Source organism: Chiloscyllium plagiosum, unplaced genomic scaffold (genome assembly GCF_037043375.1).
Source record: "Chiloscyllium plagiosum isolate Xiang-an unplaced genomic scaffold, Cpla_swu_hap1 HiC_scaffold_14, whole genome shotgun sequence".
In the NCBI taxonomy this organism is placed as follows: Eukaryota; Metazoa; Chordata; class Chondrichthyes; order Orectolobiformes; family Hemiscylliidae; genus Chiloscyllium; species Chiloscyllium plagiosum.
The window spans coordinates 117491119-117510863 of record NW_028270152.1 but is presented as its reverse complement, the minus strand read 5'-3'; the positions used below and the strand labels follow the sequence as shown (position 1 = coordinate 117510863).

The window sequence follows — 19745 nt, the reverse complement described above, 5'->3', positions numbered from 1 at the left end:
TTATCAAACTGCTTATCACATTCCCACTACTCGATTAGCTGCAATTTCCTCCAATGAAACATTGTCACGGTTAAACCCATTGCCTTACCTTTACCTTTCTGCTGAGCCCCTCCCTCTCACTGGGAACTCTCTGAGACAGAACTACATTCTTCACAATATTGCTGTTATATCTGACCCCAAGATGACCTTCTGATCAGACATCCACACAATCACAACACCAGGAATTCCAGTCTCTTAAACGTTGCTTTTCTCCACCTCACCCCAGCTCCATTGCCACTGAAACCCATTACCTGTGTCTGTGTCGCCTTAACCTTGAATCCAAAACAGAACCCTTGATTCCGTGACTCAGAATCTGGTTTCAGACTCCCCTCTCAGTATTTACCCTCAGACACATCCTCTCTGTATTTATCCTGTCAAACCCCTAAAGAATCCCATCTGTCTCAATGAGATCACCTCTCTTTCTCCAAAATCCAGTGAGTAGAGTCCCAACCTTTTCAGCCTTTATTTAAAAGATAATGCCTCCAAACCAGGGATCATCTCATTGAATCTTCCCTGAAATGCCTCCAATAAAGTGACACATTTCCTTATCTAAAGGGACCAAAACTGTTCTCATTACTGCAGATATGGTGGTCTCACCAGCACTTCCACACGTTACTCTCAGGTATATACTCCAAACTCTAATACTAAAAACCTTTGAAACAAAACATTCCATTCCCCTTCCTGGTTCCCTGTTGTAACTGTGTGGTAGCTTTCTGTGTTTCCTGAACAATTACCCCTGGTCCCTTTGTTGTGCAGCTTTCTACAGTTTCCACCATTTAAATAGTACTTTGTTCTTTTATTATCTCCTCCAAACTGAGCAACTTCCCACTTTTCCAAGTTACGCCCTATCTGGCAACTTGTTGCCCCCTTCTCCTGAGCATCTCTCTCTTTTCATAATCCTCCTAGACATTTTTACAGTTATGCCTTTTCTAGGAGATATCCCCCCTTCCCATTCTTCCAAACATTTACTGGGAGCACTGGGCAGTGGGAAGCAAGCAGCGTTGCTATCTTTTTAGGGATACGCTTTGGAGTGATTGCAAGGATCCTCCTCCCCATTGGTCAGGATGGAGACAACTTGCCCATCGTTAGCCTTTCACACCCATGTCTTATTGATGAGGCAGAGCGGCAGCACGGAATGAAAGAAAAGAAAGTCATTCTTGTTCCCCATATCTCACTGACGCTTGGATCATTTTCTCCAACGTGTCAAAGAACTGCTGTGTTCAGTCACATGAGATCTCAAGTTGGAATCTCCTAGAAACCCACAGATTGCCCCCTTAGTTGACTGCTGATGTCATCAAGGGTAATATGTACAGTCATCCTGGGCCACAAGGAGGGAATGGTGTGGGTTTCTAACTTGAACTGGTAGTGACAGATTTTATAAACTTGTATTACAGGATATTACAGGTGGACATTCAGATGGTAATCTTAGTAAATATTCTGCTAAACTCTGATTGAATTACTCAGTATATCAGGATCTGGATATTCGCATTGTGTTCCAGATAAATCCCATTTGCTGCTTAAAAATTCTCCTTTGAATCATCGCATTCTCGCAAAAGGTCTCCCCAAACCTTCAATGTGTCATGTAATCCTTTTATGATGACGTGATGAGTATAAGGTTTATTATTCGAATGTGTAATTTTTGTATAAGGATGTCTCAGAGAGGGAGCTGAATATTCTTAAAGGGGAGAATAACCATTTTGAGGGGAGGCTGTTGTTTATTTGTATCAATGACATAGGAATAGAAGAGTTCACATTGTTGGATCATTGGAATCTCTTGTGGGGTAGAATTGACCTCCATCAGAAGGATGGATTGTACCTGCACTGGAAGGGAACAGTTGCTAGTGCTATTCAGGAGGCATTAAACCAGTGAAGGAATGTGGGTAAAGCCAGAGAGAGAGTGAGGAAGAGCTAAGTCTGACGCTGGTACAGTTCAGACGTCAAACAGTCAAGACAGACAAGGGCAAGGCACAGAATGAGCAGTTACACTGCATTTATTTCAATGCAGGAGCCCGATAGGTCGGGCAGAGGAGCTCAGGGTATGGTTTTGAACATCGCACTGGGATATTATAGCAATTACAGAGGCATTACTCAGGGATGGATAGGACCTGCAGCTTAATGTTCCAGTGTATAGATGCTATAGCAAAGATAGAAAGGGGGCAACAGAGCAAGGGGAGAGATATTTTTGATTAGGGATAACATTACAGCTGGGCTTCAAGAGGGTATTCCTGGGAGTACATCCAGGCAGGTGATACAGGTGGAACTGAGAAATAAGAAAGGGATGATCTCCTTATTGGGATGGTACTATTGACCCCCCTTCCCAAATAGTCAGCAGGGAGTTGAGAAGCAAATTTACTAAGAGATCACTTCTCTGTAAGAATAGTATGGTTGTGTACAAGACTTGACCTTCTTTGTTATTCATTCACAGGATGAGGGTGTCACTGGCTGGGCCCAAAGGGCAGTAAAGAGTCAACCACATTGCTGTGGGTCTGGAGTCACATGTCGGCCAGATCAGGTAAGGATGGCAGATTCCTTCCCTGAAGGATATTAGCGAATCTGATGAGGTTTTTTTTCGCAATAATCAACAATGGATTCATGGTCTTTAATAAATTCTTACTTCCAAATTTTTATTGAATTCACATTCCACTCTCTGCCGTGATGGGATCCAAACCCTGGGCCCCAGAATGTTATCTGGATGTCTGGATTATCCATCTGGTGATAATCTCACTAGACCATTTGGCAGAGTGAGTGACTGAGGTATCCGTGGGGCAGCACATCAGCACCACAGATCCCATGGTCTCTGCGGAAGATAGAAAGGGCTGGGGAGGGAGATATATCCCTGGTGGTGGGGTCTGACTGTAGGTAGCGGACATAGCAGAGGTTAATGGAGATTCGTGGGTGGCAGGTGAGGACTGGGGGGTTATATTCTTATTGTGGATGGAGGGGTGGGGGGGGAAGGCGGAGGTACAGGAGGTGGAGGATATGCGTTGGAGCGCATTGTTGATCACGTGGAAGGGAAATGTGGTACTTGAAATAGGAAACCTTTCTGGGATGTCCTGGAGTGGAACTGCTTCTCCTGGGAGCAGATATGGCAGAGGCAGAGGAATTGGGAGTACAGGATCACGTTTTTACAGTAATATACTCGAGGGTAATCAGGAGAGCAAAAAGGGGACTTGAAATATCTCTAGGAAATAGTTTAAGGAGAATCCAAAGAGATTCTACAAATACATTAAAGATAAAATAATAACCGGACAGAGAATAGGACCCCTTAAAGATCAACAAGGCCATCGATGGAACAACAGGAGGTGGGAGAAATACTATGCTATTCTATTCTAGAGAGTTTGGAGAAATAAATAGTGATCACTGGAAAAGTGTCTATATTACAGAGGGGGAAGTACTGGATGTCTTAAACAGTAACAAGGTGGATAAATCCCTGGGACCTGATCAGGTGTATCCCAGAAATTTGTGGAAAGCTAGGAAGGTGATGGCAGTGCCCCTCCCTGAAGTATTTATATCATTGTTTGTGACAGATGAGATGCTGGAAGATGGGTGGCCATTATTTTAAAAAGGTGGTAAGGAAAGGCCAGGGAACAAGAGAACAGTCCACCTAACGTCAGTGGTAGGTAAGTTGTTGGAAGGGATTCTGAGCGACAGGATTTACATGTATTTGGAAAGATGAGGATTGATTAGGGATAGCTAAAATGGCTTTGTGTGGGAAATTCTCTCTCTCTAACTTGATTGAGTTTTTTTGAAGATGTGACAAAGATGATTGATGAAGGCAGACTGTGGACGTTGTCTACATGGACACTGAACAATGTTCCACAAAGCAGACTGGTTAGCAAGGTTAGATAACAACATGAAATGGCAGGAGAACGAGCCATTTGGATACAAAACTGGCTTGAAGGTAGGAGGCAGAGGGTGGTGATGGAGGGTTGCTTTGCGGACTGGAGGCCTGTGAGCAGCATTGTCCTGCAGGAATGGATATTGGGTCCTTAAATAAATGACTTGGATGTGAATATGAGATATGGTCAGTGGGTTTACAGAAGACACCAACATTGGAGGTGTAGTGGACAATGAAGAAGTGGACAAGTTCAGAATGCAACAGTATCTTGACCAGATGGGCCATTGGAGCGAGGAATGGCAGACTGGGTTCAATTTTGACAAATGTAAGCTGTTGGATTTTGGAAAGGCAACTCAGAGCAGCACTTGTACACTTAATGGTAAAGTCCTTGGGAATGTTGCTGAACATAGAGACCATGGAGTGCAGGTTCATTGTTCCTTGAAAGTAGAGTCGCAGGTAGGCAGACTAGTGAAGGTGGTGTTTGGTATGCTTATATTTATTGGTCAATGCATTGAGTACAGAAGCTGAGACGTCAAATTGTGGTTGGACAGGACATGGATTAAGCCATTTCAGGAATTATGTTTTAAGTTCGAAATTCCCTGTTCTGGAAAGGATGTTGTGAATCTTGAAAGAGTTCAGACAAGATTTACAAAGACTTTGCTAGGGTTGGAGGATTTGGACTACAGGGAGAGGCTGAATAGGCCAGGGTTAATTTCCCTGGAGAGTCAAAGACTGGGAGGTGACTTCATGGAGATTTATAAAATCATGAAGGGCATGGATAAGGTGAACAGCCAGGGTCCTTTCCCCCCAGTTAGGTGGAATCAAAATAAGATCACATGGGCTTAGGTTGAGAGGGCAAAGATTAAAAACGGATCTAAGGGGCAAAGCTTTCAAGCTGTGTGTGGTGTATGTGTGGAATGAGCTGCCAGATGAAATAGTGGAAGCCGATACAATTACAACATTTGAAAGGCATCCGATTGGGTACATGAAGAGGAAGAGTTTCCAATGATACGGACCAATAGCTGGCAAATGGGGCTCCATTTGTTGAGGATTCCTATTTGGCATGGACAAATTGGACCAAAGGTCTGTTTCTGTGCTGTACATCTCTCTGACACTAATAAATGAAAATAAGATGTGTTCCTCTTTTGTGGAGAGCTAGCAGAAGCACAGATAATTGTCCTTGGAGCTGAGAAGGTTAAGCAGTGATTTTGACCAGGTGCAAATTTGTGTCTAGGATATCTAATCTGCAGAGAGAGTGGAAATGTTAACAATGTCACAATTTTAGTAACTATTTTCAGGTAATTGGCAAATAATGTGAACATTATTTTATTCAGTAAGTTCTGAGTATCTGGAACAGTCTGAATGGCAGCTGGACACAGACTCAGCAGTTATTCATAAACAGATATGGAATTTTACTTTTTAAGGGAAGATTTGGGGGGGCTATGGGCTATGGGAAGGGAATTGGGACAGATTTGCAGCATCTCCAGAGGGAGAGAGTACATCCCAAATGGACTGAATAGCCCCAGCCCCTGTGCTCTGTGATACTGCCCCATTGACAGTGAATATTGTAACTCATCCCAGGGCAGAGAGGGGGAGGATCCCACCACTCACCTCACAATGGGCCCCAATGATTGATGTCAGCACAGGCCAATAGGGGGCAGAGGGCCGTACTGGAGGACCAGGTCGTACCAGTTTGTCTTCCAACCAATCGGAGTGAATGAGGGCATCCTCAAGGCTGGAACTAAAGAAAGGCACATATCGCAGAGATTTGAGAAACTGGAGGACATGAGATAGGGAGCGTTCTGTGGCTGGTGAGGAATTATATAAATAAGGAAGAGTTGTGAGGCTGGATGAAGTGGCAGTGAACGGGAGAGTTGAGGATGGAGGAATTTAGAGTCATAATGTTATACAGCAAGGAAACAGGCCCTGTGGTCCAACCAGTCCATGCCAACCATAATTGCAAACTGAACTAATTGTACCTGCCTCCGCTTAGTCCACATCCATCCAAATGTTTCCTATTTATGCACTTATCTGAATGTCTTTTAAATATTGTAATTGTATTCACAGCTGCCACTTCCTCTGGAAGTTCATTTCACACATATAATTTTTTTTTAAAAACCCTAATGTCTTTTCTCAAATCTTTCTCGTTTCTTCTCAAAATGAATGCACCCGAGATTTGAATCCCCCTCTCCCTCGTCCATTCACCTTATCTACACTCTTTCTGATTTTATAAACCTCTACTAAGGTCACCCCTCAACCTCCTGCACTCCAGTGAAAAAAATCCCAGCCTATCCAGCCTCTCCTTAGAACACAATCCCTCCATTCATGGCAACATGCAGGTAAATCTCTCCTAAACCTGCTCCAATTTAATAATATCCTTCCTATAACAGCACAACCAGAACTGGACAGAGTATTCCAGAAGAGACCTTTCCAACGTCCTGTACATCCTCAACATAACGTCCCAACTCCTGTACTCAAAGGTCTGAACAATGGAGGTAAGTGTGCTAAGCACCTTAACCACCCTGTCTACATGTAACACAAACTTCAGAGACGTGAACCCCTCGGTCTCTTTGTTCCCATATCACTACTCAAGGCCCTACTTTTATTGAGTATAAGTACTACCCTTGTTTTATTGTCAGGATATTATATTTTGCATTTATTCCAATCCAAAAAAAAATTGAGTATAAAGGCAGTAGGAGTATAATTAAGAGGGAAATCAGGAGGCAAAAAAGGGACATGAGATAGCTTTGGAAAATAGGTTAAGGATAATCCAAAGGGCTTTTGTAAATACATGAGGAGCAAAAGGCTAACTAGGGAGAAAATAGAGACCCTCAAAGATCAGCAAGGCAGCCATTGTGTGGAGCTGCAGGCGATGGGCGAGATAGGAAACAAGTATTTTGCATTAGTGTTTACTGTGAAGAAGTACATGGGAGATATAGAATGTGGGGAAATAAATGGTGACATCTTGGAAAATGTCCATATTACAGAGGAGGAGGAGGTGCTGGATGAGTGGCTAAGGAGCTGGTGCAGGGGAAAAGGATTCACGTTTTTTGGATCGTTGTGATCTCCTCTGGAGTAGAGTTGACCTGCGTAAGAAGGATGGATTGTACCTGATTTGGAAGGTGTCTAATGTCTAGGCAGGGAGACTTGCTGGTGATACTCTGGAGGCATTAAACCAGTGAGGGAGTGGGTGTAAACCCAAGAAGATAGTGAGGAAAGAGATATGTCTGAGGCTGGTACAGTTCAGAAGTCAAATAGTCAAGGCAGGCAAGGGCAAGGCACAGAATGAGGTCGGACTGAGCAGTTGCACTGCATTTACTTCAATAGAAGAGGCCTGACAGGGAAGGCAGAGGAGCTCAGGGTATGGTTTTGAACATGGCACTGGGATATTATAGCAATTACAGAGGCATCACTCAGGGATGGATAGGACTGGCAGCTTAATGTTCCAGGGTATAGATGCTATAGGAAGAATAGAAAGGTGGACAAGAGAGGAGGGGGAGTGGCATTTTTGATTCTGGATAGCATTGTGTTTTTGCTTAGGGAGGATATTCCTGGGAGTACGCCCAGTGAAGTTATTTAGGTGGAACTGGGAAATAAGAAAGGGATAATCACCTTATTGGGGATTTCTGCATGGATTTCGTCCGGGTGCTCTGGTTTCCTCCCACAGTCCAAAGATGTGCAGGTTGGGTGGATTGTCCAGGCTGAATTGCCCATAATGTTCAGGGATGTGTAGGTTAGGTGGCCCTGGGAAATGCAATGTTATAGGAGGAGGTTAGGAGGCTTTCCAGATCAGTATTAATATGATGGGCTGAATGACCTGCTTCCACACTGTTGGGAGTCTCTGATAATTCTACTAGTTTTAAAGTAGTTACAGAAAATAATATACCAGATCTAAAAGTTAAGGTTCTGAATTGGACAAAGGCCAATTTTGATGGCACAAGGCAAGAACTTTCATCTGGCCCCTCAAGCCTGCTCTACCATTCAATAAGACCAGGGCTGATCTTCTCATGGCCTCTGCTCCACTTTCCTGATCTCTCACCATAACCTTTAATTCCTTTCCTGTTCACAAATCTACATTTTGCCTTAAAGGCATTCAAGTTGATAACGTCAAATGCTGCCCTCGGCAGGGAATTCCACAAATTCACAACCCTTTAGCTGAAGAACCTCCTCCTGAGCTCAGCTCTCCCTTATTTTGAGGTAATGCTCTGTAGTTTGACCCACCCCCAGTGGAAATAGCCTCCCTGCTTCTGTCTTATCTACTCCCTTCATAATTTTATTGTTTCCTATCCAACCTCCCATTCTTCTAAATTACAATGACTATAGAACCAGTTTTCTCAATCTCTCCACATGCACCCATCCTCAACTCCTGACTCAAACTAGTGAACCTCCTCTGTACTCTCTCCAGTGCCAGTACATCTTCCTGAAGTAAGGAGACCAAACCTGTACACAGTACTCCAGGTGTGGCCTCCCCAGCACCCTGTACAGCTGCAGCATAACCATCCCTCTAGCAAGGAAGGACAATATTGCCTTCACTGCCTTAATTACCTGCTGCACCTGCAAACCAACTTCCTGTGATTCATGCACAAGGACACCCAGCTCCCTCTGTCCAGCAGCCTGCTGCATGTTTTCAACATTTCATCATCCAGTTTGCTGTTAGTCCGACCAAAATGGATGACCTCACATATCCCAACATTGAACTCCATCTGCCAGATCCTTACCCACCCACATAACTGATCTGTATCCCTGTGCATACTTACAGTGGCCTCTGCACACATTGCTCTACCTCATCTTTGTATCAAATGTGAACTCTGACACCGTACACTTGGTCCTCAACTCCAAAACATTTGTGTAAATTGCAAACAGTTGTAGTGCCAACACAAATCCAAACACCCATTTATCCCCATTCTTTACATTTTGTTGGTTAACCGATCCTGTATCAATGATACCCATAATGCTGTGCATCTTTACTTTATTCAGCAGCCTTTTATGTGGCACCTTATCGAATGCCTTCTGGAAATCCAGGTACACCACATCCACCGAGTCCCCCTTGTCCAACGCACTCGTCGTATCCTCAAGTAATTCTAGTAAACACGTCAAACGTGACCTGCCGTTCATGAATCCATGCTGTGTCTGCTCAATGAGACAATTTCTACCCAGATATCTCACCACTACTTCCTTGAGAGGTTCAAGCATTTTCTCCACTACAGAAGTTAAGCTAACGGATCCTTTTTGAAAAATAGTGGCACAACATTTGCAGCTTCCAGTCTGTCAAAACCAGACATCCAACAAATTTTAGTGAATTATCACCTGGTCTATTTGTTATTCTGTCCCCCCCCCCCCCCCCCCCCCCCCCCACGCCCCGCAACATCTCTTTTAGTCCCTGGGATGCATTCCATCAGAGTCAGGAGACCCATCTACCTTTAGGCTGTTATCTTTCCCAACATTACCTCTTTTCTGAGAATGATTGCTTCTGTATCCTCATCTGCCATTGCCTCCATAGGCCTGCGACAATGAGAGTATATAGACAGTATGTTCCTGTTAAGGCCAAGGCTGGTAGGTGTAAAGAGTGCTGCCTGACGAAAGAAATTGAGGGCCTGGTCGAGAAAATGAAGGAGGGATATGGTAGGTACAGAGAGCTGTGTTTGTGTGAATCCCTAGAGGAGTGTAGCAGCAGTAGGAGTGTACTCGAGGTAAACCAGGAGGGCAAAAAAGGGGACATGAGATAGCTTTAGGAAATAGGTTTAAGGAGAATCCAAAGTGATTGTACATATACACTAAGGACAAACAAGTAACCAGGCAGAGAATAGGTACCCGCAAAAATCATCAAGGCTGTCTGTGGAACCGCAGGAGGTGAGAGCGATTCTGTATGAGCGGAGAGGTTTTACAAACAAAATGTGCACATCGGAAAACACAAATTTGAACGTCCCAGTCTCGTGTTTTCAGTAAACGGGGAATTGCCTCAGTGTGGCTGCAGGCATGAGTGACCGCCAACATCTTTATTCGGGGCAAGAATTCACTGGACACGTGCGGAGCCGCCAGCTTTGTAGGGGGTAAGGTGCAGCCAAGCGCATGTGCAGCCTTTCTCTGGTACAGAGTCATTGGGCAGGATTTACACAGAGCACATTCAAACTCAGAGAAATGGATGTTTATTTCTGGATTTGTTTCGTCATTCATTTAAATGATTTGGTATCGTAAATGAGTTTGCAGGTCATACAAAGTTGGAGGTATTGTGGATAATGAAGGTTACCTCAGATTACAATAAGATATTGATCAGATGGGGTTTAATTTAGATAAATGTGAGGTGCTGCGTTTTGGAAAAGCAAATCAGGGCAGGACTTGTACACTGAATGGCAAGGCCCTGGAGACGTTTGCAGAACAAAGAGACCTTGGATTGCAGGTTCATAGTCCTTGCAAGTCAAGTTTCAGGTCGATAGGATGCTGAAGAAGGTGTTCAGTATATTTTCCTTTATTGGTTAGAGCATTGAGTATAGGATGTGGGAGGTCATGTTGCTGTACAGGACGTTTGTTAGGCCAGTTTTGGAATAGTGTGTGCAGTTCTGGCCTGTCTCCGATCAGAAGGGTTCTGTGAAACTTGAAAGGTTTCAAAAAAGACTTACAAAGATGTTGTTGCGGTTGGAGGATTTGAGCTGTAGGGTGAGGCATAAAAGGCTGGGGCTGTTTTCCCTGGAGTGCCATAGGCTGAGTGGTGATGTTATGGAGGTTTATACAATCATGAGGGGCATGAATAGAGTAAATGAACAAGGTGTTTTCCTTGGAGTAGGAGTGTCTAGAAGTAGAGGGCATTGCTTTAGGGTGAACGGATAAAATTTCAAAGGGACCTAAAGTACAACTCTTTCATGCAGTGGGTGGAATGAATGCCAAAGGAAGTGGTGGAGGCTAGTACAATTAAAACATGTTAATGGCATCTAAATGGACACATGATATGATTAGGAAGCATTTACAGGAAAAGGGGCCAAGTGCTGGCAAATGGGAATAGATTAGGTTTGGATACCTGGTTGGCGTGGATGAGTTAGACCGAAGGGTCTGTGTTGGTGCTATACATCTCTATGTGGGATCATAACAGCTTATACTGCTCTGCTTCATCTCTGGGCTCCCTCATGACCACTTTGTCAATATCTGGCTTCCTCAGTCTCGAACAATGCGTGTATATTTGGTCTGTTTAGTATTTTACTATTACTTTTACAGACATTTTTGTAAGTTAATTTTTCACTGCTGCACAGCCCCTGACCATATGCTGCTTATTAATTTTTTTCTGGAAAATCTTTGACAGTCGAGAATTCTTTTTTTCCAATAAGCAAATGCATTTTCCTTCCATTTCTGACTATCAAATTCTGCACCATTTTCATTCCCTGTAATCCGTTTTGCACTCCCTGAAACATCGACTGTGTTTCTCCCTCCACAGATACCTGTGATTAATGCCAAAGCCCTGTTGCCTGTGGAGAGGGTGATGTTTGACTTCCTTGTACAGCTGCAGTTTGTGTGGTGAAGGTGCTCTCACAGTGTGGTTGGGTAAGTGGCATTATAGGTTATTCATGACAGCAACAGTGATGATTTGAAGGTAATGTCCAAATCAAGAACAGTTTGTAGTTTTATTATCCTGCTTATAATTTCACAAGAATATTGTTGGGAACTTTAGGCATAAGGTCAGAGACTGATGATGTTAGGTCAGGTGACCAAAAGCATTGCCAAATAAACAGGCTTTGAGGAATGTCTTAAAGGAGGAAAGCAGACCTGTGAGGTTTTGGCTGCGAATTTCAGAAAATGTTGCTTTGGCAACTGTAAAAGCAGCCACACAGGTGAAATAATGAATGAACAGATCATTGGGTGTTTCGAACACAATGGGTTGTCGAGGTCTTCAAGGATGTGTGATGCGGCGAGCTAGGGATGATCACAACCAGGAATTAAATCAAGAATGAGAATTTTAAATTGAGGGATGTGGGCCAGATGCTGGCAGATGAGACTACATTGGGTTGGAATATCTGGTCGTCATGGACAGGTTGGATTGAAGGGTCTGTTTCCATGCTGTATATCTCTGTGGCTCTATGTTGTTGATTATGAATAGGAGCCTTTTGATGGATCAACATGTTTTGGTACAAGGGAGTACTTGGGCAGCAGAGATTTAGTTTTTCTTGAGATTACAGGGAGGTTGAATGTGGGAAGCTGGCAGGAGTGTGTTTGGATAATGAATTCTGGAGATAACACAAGGTGGATGAGAGTATATGAGCTGAGACAAGGGTAGAATCAGCTAGAAATAGTGATCTTGGAGTGGGACTGGGCTGTCACCCTCACCTTACCTCTGGAATTCAATTGGTCGTCAGGTTGCGAATCAGGGCGGTAACACAATCGGGAGCTGAGTTGCCATGGTGGAGCCTAAAACGAGTGTCGCTCAGTTGGCTGTTGCTGAGCAGCTGCTGCTTGGTAGCCCTGTTGATGACATCTTCCATCACTTTACTGCTGATCGAGTGTGGACTGAGAGAGGGAAATTGGCTGGGTTGAATTGCCCTGTGTTGAACATGCCTGGGCAATGTTCTACATTGTCAGTAGATGCCAGTGCTGGAGTGGTACTTGGCTCGGTTGGTGGCAAGTTCTGGAGCACAAGCCATCAGTATTATTGCCAGAATAGTGACAGAGCCCGTAGCCTTTGCACGACATAAGCATTTCTTGATGTTATTCAAACTGAATCGAACTGGCTTAAAACTCACATCTGTGATGTTGGAAACCACTGGAGAAGGCCGAGATGGATCATCTCACTTTACACTTCTGGCTTCAGATTGCTGCAAATGCTGTCATCTTGTCTGGTGCATGGATGTGTGAGGCCCCTCCATTAGTAAGGGTGGGGATTTCTGTGATGTTTCCTCCAGTGAGTTGTTTAATTGTCCATCACCGTTCACAACTGGGTGTGGCAGAACTGCAGAGCTCCGATCTGTTCCATTGGTTGTGGGATCGTTTAGCTCTGTTGCTTGCTGCTGATGCTGTTTGAAATGCAAATGGTCCTGTTTGGTAGCTTCACCAGGTTGGTACTTCATTTCTAGGTCTTCCTGGTGCTGCACATGGCATGCCATCCTTTCCTGTCCATTGTGGTGGGTGAGAGCAGGACTTACAAACCCATGAGATTACAGATTGTGCTGGAGTACAGTTCTGCTACTGTTGATGTCCCACAGTGCCTCAGAGATACCCAGTTGGAGATCCTACATCTCTTCGAAGTCTGTCCCAATTAGAACGGTGATAGTGTCACTCAACACAATGGAGGTTTTTCTCAACTTTAAGCCAAGACTTATGACTCAGAAAGGAATGTGTGATGGTCACTCTTACTGAAACTGTCATGGCCAGATGTATCTGCAGCTGGTCAATTCATAACAATGAGATCAAGTATGTTTTTCCCTCTTGGTTCCCTCACCACCCGCTGCAGACTCAGTTGAGCAGCTGTGTCCATCAGGACCTGGCCAGCTCAGTCAGTAATTCTGTTGCAGAGCTAGTCTCGATTGTGGACATTGAATTCCTGTACCCAGAGTACGTTTGACACCATTTTACTTCCTCAGTGCTTCCACCAAATGTTGTTCAACATGAAAGAGAACTGATCCATCAGCCAAGGGAGGACGGTACGTGGTAATCAGCAGGAGCCATGAGATTTCCTGGTGTCCGGAGTCAATGCTGAGTATTCCCAGGGCAAATCCTCCCTGTCTGTGCCACGACCTCTGCCTGGTCTGTCCTGCAGGTGGGGCAGGACATATCCAGAGATTTCAGGAGAAAGTGAAGACTGCAGATGCTGGAGATCAGAGTCAAGAGTCTGGTGCTGGAAAAGCACAGCAGGTCAGGCTGATGAACGGCTTAGGCTCGAATCATCGATTATCCTTCTCCTCGGATGCTGCCTGACCTGTTGCGCTTTTCCATCACCACAATTTCAATATCTTGGGATGGTGATTGTGGTGTCTGGTCATTGTCTGTAAGGGTTGATTTCATGAGTATGAGTATGTCAGGCTGTTCCTTGATTGGTCTGTGAGACAGCTCTGCACATGTTGGTACCAAAATCCAGATGTTCGTCTGGAAGACATTGCACCATCGAGAGGGCTGATTCTGTGGTTGTATTTTCTGGTGCCTTGTTAGATGCCGAGTGGTCCATCCAGTTTCATTCCTTTGTTGAAACTTTGCAGTGATTATTTCAGTGAGTAGCTTGCTGGGTCACTGTCAGGTTGGCAGGATGTTTTTCGCCATTGACAATGATTCCATGGAGTTCAGGAGATTCCTAATTCCAGTTATTTTTTCTTGAATTCAGATTCCAACATCTGCCAAGATGGGATTCGAACCAGGACTTCAGTCGTTTGTTTTAATATTTTGGATAAAATTTAAATACATTAGGTTTGTTCACTCACTTTAAATATCACTTACCCAGGTTTTGTTTCTTTGTAAACACTGTCCATCCTCCTGTCTCCTCCACTCTCCCCTCCAACAACATGGGTTTGGAGCACATGGAGTTTCTCTGTCACTAAGACTGAGATAATCCGATCTGCTGCTTCCATCCCTCCCACTAGCCCACTGAGTCAAACTGCTTCATGTGGTGTTCCCGGTTTTTGTCCAAACCTACATCTTTCTCCAATCTCATCTCATGTCAAGCCTTATCAGAGCTCATCTTGACCCTTTACCCTAATCTCACGAAACCATATACTTTCCAACTCTCTTTTCTCCTCCTCCATATCAGTCCCCCTCACCGATTCACAGGCATTGTTTCTTGTTCTATCTTTTCTGGTTATGGTCCTTCTCACCCATTCTGTGAAAAACTGACATTTGACCTCACGGTTGTTGGAAAATGCTGCTCCATCTCCACTTTCCCTTTCCTTTCTGAATTACTTGCATTTGGTGTTCCTCGTGGATCTATCCTTGGCCCCTCCTGTATCTCACCTACATACTGCCAGGAGGTGACATTGTGCAAAAGTACCATGTTGGGTTTCACATGTACACTGACGATGCCCAGCTCTCCCTCCCCATCATCCCTCTCCATTACTCCACTGTTACTCAGTTATCAAACTGCTTACCATGCTCCCACTACTCGATTAGGTGCAGTTTCCTCCAATAAAACATTGTAATGGTTAAACCCGTTGCCTAACAAGTTCATTTCCCTAACTGCTGAGCCTCTCCCTCTCACTGGGAACTATGAAGCAGAACTAGACTCATCACAATACTGCTGTTATATCGGACGCGAAGCTGACCTTCTGATTAGACATCTATACAATCCCAAACACCAGGAATTCCAGTCTTTAAACCGTTGCTTATCTCCTCCTCATCTCGGCTCCATTGCTACTGAAACCCCTTACCCGTGTCTGTGTTCCTTAAACTTGACGAACCCAAAGCAGAACCCTTGATTCTGTGAATGGCTCAGAATTTGGTTTCAGACCCCCCCCCCCCCCCCCCCCCCCCCCCCCAGTATTTACCCTCAGACACATCAGTATTTATTCGGTCAAACCCCTGAAGAATCTGGTGGTGCAGTCTGATTGTAGCTGGTGGAAATGATAGACGATGATGTGTTGTATCTGGGTGGAAGGTAAGGACTTGGTGGAGCGGGGGGGGGGGGGGTTCTCTCCTTGTTGCAGTTGGAGATGTGGGTTTCAAAGGCAGAGGTGCAGGAAGTGGAGGAGATACATTGGATGGTATTGACCACATGGGAGGGGAAATTGCAGTCCTCGAAATATGGGGCCATTTGGTATGTTCTGGCTTCACTGGGACACAGCACTAAGCATGAGATAGAGATGTTGGCCAGGGAACAGACTCGTGTGTTTAAAGTGGCAGGCAGCTGGAAGCTCGGGGTCTGTTTTTGCAGCAGAACGTAGATCATCAGTTGTCATTTCGGCCACCTCCACTGAGATGCTGCCAGACACAGGTTCCTGTCCCCTCCATTAACAGCTATGCACCCTCCCAGCCAGATCGTAATCCACTCATTTTTCTTTCCAAATGTTCCAGTCCCTCTTAGGGTTCTGTCCCTCCCTGTTATTTACACCTTAACCCCTATCTCCTGCAATACAAAGATATGCAGGTTAGTTGAATTGGCCAAGCTAAATTTCCCATAATATTCAGGGATATGTAGGTTAGGTGCATTAGTTAGGAGAAATATACAGTAGTAGGGTAGGGGAATGGGTCTGGGTGGGATACCTTTCGGAGGGACTCTGTGGACATTTTGGGCCATGCTGTCAAGATTCTAATTTTCCCTGCTCTCATCTGTTCTGAGGAAGGGCCACTGGACAGATTTCTGTTCCCAGATGCTGCCAGACCTGCTGAGCTTTCCCAGCACCTTCTGCTTGTTGTTCCAGATTTGACATCATCCATACACCTTCTGGGTGTTATTCAGACATGGGGAGGATACCACCACTGACCTCACAATGGGGTCCAGCTGATTGATGGCAGCTTCGGGCCAATAGGAAAAGGTGGTGGGACTGGTGGACCAAGTGGAACCAGCTGGTCATCCAAACAATGGGAGTGAATGTGGGGCGTGGCCAGTGGGATGACACGTCACCAGTAACTCAGCCGATGCAGTGCCACGTGACTCGGCCATTGGTGAATGTGGGAGACGCAAACAGGGAAGGGGAGAGTGGCCTCAGAGACAGGGAGATAATGAGTCACTTTAGAATGGGAAGTTTTAATTACACTCTGTGCGGTTTGTAAGTCTGAATTAGAAACTCTTAATCCCACGTTTGCAGCAGATGGGAAAATGGCTGCGGCCCTCAGGCAGTGAAAGGTCCTGGGATATGGCCGCCATTTTTATTGGGGGTAAGGTACAGTGAGGCGCATGTGCCTAGGGTGGAGGGGGTGGGGCGTGCAACTTGAAGAGAGGCATTTACACATCAAGCACATACCAAGAAAAAAAGTATGTCTTTATATTCTTCCTGTACTGACTGTGAGTTTTGTTTTGTGAATTCATTTCATAGGATATTAAATCAGAATAATTGAGGCTGGGATCTCAAAAGCAAGTTTTTACAGTCAATAGAGTCATCAGGATCTGAATATCATTGGCATTTAACTGTGGAAGGAGAAAGGTTTGTCTGTTCTGTTTGTGGGAAGATATCTCCAATATTTTTGTTAAGCAGAAAGATGTACAAATTCGTGGTTGGATCACCCTATGGGTGTGTGCTCTGTTCTGGGCGCTGCAGCTGAGGAAGGAGATATTGGCCTGAGAGGGAGCACAGATTTATCCAAATTACACCTCGTCTCTTTGTAAGAACTCTCAGATTTAGACCCAATCACCCACTTCATGATGCTAACATGTAAACTTCATGATTTCAATTACCTGCAAACTTCCCATTAAAAATCCTTTTGGGCTCAAATTCCAGTACCTTTTCAGGTGGAATGTTCCAGCTTCTGACAACTGTCTGTTCATTCAGAAACTGCTGACGTCCATGTTGACTCTGGGGTTACAAAGGGCTGAATTGAAAGATGAAGTGCTGTTCCTGAGCTCCCATTGAGATGCATTCGAACAGTACAGGAGGCTGAGGGCAATGTAGGTATGAGCAGAAAATGAAGATGACAGGGCTGCAACTGTGAGGGCTGCTTGGCTCAATGAGAGTGTTCTGGAGTTGGGTGTAAACAGACTGATGTGAGACAGGGAGAAGGTGAAGCTGAAACTCAGTTTTAGTTCAGGCCCTTCAGATATTCACATGGTCCCAATGTGAACAGCCAGTTTATAAGTGATACCTGCGGAATATTTGTTAACAGTTTTTAAAGTATTTTGCCTGAGGGCAGTTGAGAGTTAACCACATTGCTGTGGGTCTGGAGTCACATGTTGGCCAGACCAGGTGAGGATGACCGTTTCCTTCCCGACAGGACATTAGTGAACCAGGTGGGTTTCTAACAATCGACAATAGTTTCATGGTCATCATTCACCTTTTCATTCTAGATTGTATTGAATTCCGATGCCACCATCAGCCATGTTGGGATTCTATCCCTAGTCCTCGGAACACTGTACATATCACTCATCTGGCAGGAATACCATTAAGCCATTGCCTCCCTCTTTAGCAATGTTTAAAAGAAAGTTCCATCATTCTCGGTGTACAATGTGAGATAAAATACTGCAACGTCCATGTGTCAGCCTCTCCGAAAGGTCAATCAACAGAAATTTGTTTGGGGCCAAATATTTCACTTTTTTGGGGGGGTTTATTAAACAAAAATGAATCCAAATAAAAATCTTATGCCACAGACATGTAATTTCTGAAGCCGGAGGGGGATTACAGAGACAGGGAGGGTTGTGGGCCCAGAGGGGGATTGTTGTCCAAATATCACTGTGGTGTACATGGACTGCAGCATTTCAGGGAGGCGGTTAACCACCACTTTCTCCAAGACAAGTAAAGGTGGCCAATAAATACTGGTCTGGGCAGCAAAGGCAACCCCCAGTGAATCAAACCAAACAGTGACCCCTCTGAGCTGACTTGCTGTGAAGTTAAAAACCTCTCTGGAAATGGAGTGGGCAGAGAAGAGAAACAGTGACATTTCACAGCTGCCCTCAGAGAGACCTCGCCCTTGGAAGTACTCAGAGCCGGGGATCGGCTCAGTGAGTTTCAGTCTCTTCAAATATTTAGTCGGTTTTATTTTATTCAATCTACAATCGTGAGTAAGGTGAGGATTTCTTTTTAATGTCTTAGGGTCTCTTGATTAAATGTTTAAGATATGAAACATAAGCATTAAGTTATTCTCGGGCAGTATTTTTCGAGCAGTAAGACTGTGCCTTTGTTTTGGTCTGTAGATTGTTAAGGCGGAGAGATGGCCTTTGTAGAGTGGCGTGCTTTTCCTGTTGGATGTGGGAGATTAGGGAGAGTTTCAATGATCCTGATAATTATGTCTGTAGCAAGTGTGATTGCATATCCTTTTGGATCGCATGGATTGGTGGAGGAGTGATTAAAGGCAGTGAGAAATTGACAGGAGCCGGGGGTGTTATAGGTGGCAGTGTCAGGAATGCAGGATACTGCAGATACAGTCAGGGAGATGGGTTACGGCCAGGAAAGCTAGGAGGGGTAGGTCGGTACTGCAGGAGTCTCCTGTGGCTATCCCCATCTCAGACAAGTATACTGTTTTGGAAAATGTAGGTGGTCATAGACTTTCAGGGGAATGTAGCACTGACAGTCAAGTTACTGGTACTGAGACTGGCTTTTAACATAATATGAGGTATATCCAGTTCCACACGATCGACGGTGATAGGGGACTCTCTAGTCAGGGGCACAGTCTGCTGTTTCAGCAGCTGACAGTGAGACATCAGGATGGGGTGGTGCCTCCCTGGTGCCAGTGTCAAGGATGTCTCACAGAGGGAGCAGAGTATTTTCAAAAGGGAAAATAACCAGTGGGAGGTCATTGTACATTGGTAGCAATGGCATAGGAAGGGAAAGAATGGGATCCCGACGAGCAGGGAGATTTGTTTCGGCCACTCGGAAGGCATTAAACCAGTGAGGAAGTTGGGGTAATCCTAAAGAGACAGTGAGAAAAGAGGTGAGTCTGAGGCTGGTACTGTTCACCACTCAGACTGTCAAGGTAGGCAAGAGCAAGTCATAGAATGAGGTGCGACGGACCAGTTGCACTGCATTTATTTCAGTGCAAGAGGCCTTACAAGTCAGGGAGGCAGGCTCAGGGTATGGTTTTGAACATGGCACTGGGATATTACAGCAATTACAGAGGCTTCACTCAGGGATGGATAGGACTGGCAGCTTAATGTTCCAGGGTATAGATGCTATAGCAAGGATAGAAAGGGGGCAACAGAGCAGGGGGAGAGGTGTTTTTGATTAGGGATAACATTATGGCTGGGCTTTGGGAGGATATTCCTGGGAGTACATCCAGGCAAGTTATTTGGTTGGTACTGAGAAATAAGAAAGGGATGACC

At 44.8% G+C, this 19745-nt stretch overlaps 1 long non-coding RNA gene across 2 annotated transcripts in view; it reads left to right on the top strand.

The window, feature by feature from the left end:
- Nucleotides 1-19745, top strand: part of LOC148148167 (uncharacterized) — a 36692-nt gene that overhangs the window by 706 nt on the left and 16241 nt on the right. The window contains exons 1-2 of one of the 2 annotated variants that reach the window (XR_015759328.1): nt 13854-14254; nt 16813-16920. This is a non-coding gene — a long non-coding RNA (uncharacterized LOC148148167). Of the gene's footprint in view, nt 1-13853; nt 14255-16812; nt 16921-19745 lie in introns of those variants that run through there. The other variant, XR_015759327.1, reaches the window with a different exon arrangement.